Source organism: Bidens hawaiensis, unplaced genomic scaffold (assembly GCF_021521415.1).
Source record: "Bidens hawaiensis isolate Kalapana, Puna unplaced genomic scaffold, B.hawaiensis_p1.1 tig00048168_1, whole genome shotgun sequence".
Classification (NCBI taxonomy): Eukaryota; Viridiplantae; Streptophyta; class Magnoliopsida; order Asterales; family Asteraceae; genus Bidens; species Bidens hawaiensis.
In genome coordinates, this window is record NW_027498620.1 from 88667 (window position 1) to 90725 (window position 2059).

General features: G+C 34.2%; 1 pseudogene; it reads right to left on the minus strand.

Annotated features, from left to right (window-relative positions):
• Positions 1–339: 339 nt before the first annotated feature.
• Positions 340–1599, minus strand: LOC143597363 (zinc-finger homeodomain protein 11 pseudogene; annotated as a pseudogene).
• Between the last annotated feature and the right edge of the window lie 460 nt (positions 1600–2059).

Below are 2059 nucleotides of genomic sequence, written 5' to 3' on the forward strand. Positions count from 1 at the left end.
CGATTGTTTAACTATACAATAACCTTTTGTCTGTGATATCATGTATATGTATTTATGCGTTTCTTTACTTAAAACCAATTACACAAGTGTCGTTTTCCACCAGCCTTTGATGACAGGTTACTAACAAGTCCTTATCCGGTTATCCCCATCAAGGAAGATTACCGACGAATCTATTTTTCACCGAAATTATAATGTAGTTATCTGAAAAGAAACTACGTTGCAATATTATTTCTAACCAAATAAATCAAGAGTACTTATTAAAAGAAACTACATTACAGATGTAATATAGGTAAAATAAGGTATAATAACACTCTCTTAATATAAATTACATTAAAAAAAATTAGTTTTCATTACAAACACTCTAAAACTCTTAGTTAGGGTTGTTAAAACTTAAAACAAAACAAAACAAACACAATAACACTTTCTACTTTCAAATAAACACTTCTCTCATAAATTCAAATTAATACAAGCATAATATAATCATCATGAAGAAGACAACCCATTATTTGTAGCATGAAGATTATTAACACAACCACCACCACCACCAACACCATTTTCTTGATAACCACTCTTACTAATATTATTATTATCATGTCCATCAACATTAACATTATAAACATCTTGGATTTTGTTGCAGTAAACTTCGGTGGCTACCGCGGTGGTAGGAGAAGCTGTCTCTTTATCTTTCTTCCCCAAAGTGTGTTTATTATTATGCATCCAAACTTTAAAAACCCCTCTTTTTATCCCAATCTCATTACAAAACTCCGTCACCTTTTCATCATCAAACCCTTGCATTTTCCACCCCATTTTTTCGGCGAAAACGTACATTTTTTCCTTTTGGGGTTCACTAAATTTTGTCCGAAACCTTTTTGGGGGGCTGTCACTTTTACCCGCGGCCAGTGTTCTTAAGGAAATAAGCGCATTTGGTGCATGTGTTGCATGGGTGTGAATGTGATCATGATCAATTATCTCACGTCGATGGAAATTACGGTGGCAGCCACACACGGCACATTTTAGTGAGGTGGGTTCGTGTGGAGTGGATGTTAGTGATGGTAAGAACTCACCGCAGCCGTCCAAGGCGTGGCTGCCTATGGCGGCTGCGTGGTTTTTAAGACATTGTTTGTATGTAACCAACGTAGGCGGTGGTTGGAGGAGGTGGTGGTGGTTTTTTTCTTTTGGGAAGGAAGAAAAATGTGGGGTTTGTTGGGAGTGAAATGGGATTTCGATGTCGTCGGCATCAGGGCTACCGACGACAGCTAGGGAGGTTGTGGTGGTAATGGGCATGGTGTATTTTGGGTTCATATTTTGTGTAGTGATTTTTTTTTGGAATGTTAAAGGTGTGTTATTGTGGATTTATATGCTAAGAAATGTAAAGCACTTTGGACAATACACGTTGTGTTGGACTCTTGGGAAGTATACAACTTTTTCCCACTAATATTATCATAATTTTGTTTTAGTCACTTGTATAATAAGCATGCATGTGATTTCATAAAAAATATGAATAACCTTTTTTTTTTAATTTATTAATTAATTCTCAGTTGCTTTAGTTTTGATGAGAGTATTTACGGTCGAAAAGTTTAAAAACGTTTAAAACATACGCATTTAGCTGTCATATCAGAAAATCAAAAACACTTATTTTTATCTCGAGTAGAAAAGGCTAAAAACCTTGTAACGTCATCTATACATTCTACATTTGTTTTAACGAACTATTTATTTTCTAATTTCGTGTTATTTACTATGGTAAAAATGTTAAAAACTATATTTAGATATTATAAAATCGTGGGTAGTTTGTAAACTTTGAAACTCATAATTTACATAAATGAAGTTCAATAAATAACATGTAAACAAACATGTATCCGGTAAGATCTCACAAAAAAAAACATGACAAGACAAAATATACATATAAGTTTACTTAAAGAGACCATATATTTCCATGTAAACTTTCGAACATTATGTTGGTGCTTCAAGTTCATAAGTTGACGGTTCATCATTTATGGCCTAATCAATTAGATATGCTATAACATTGATCTCAACCGCCCCCCCCCCCCCCCCAAAAAAA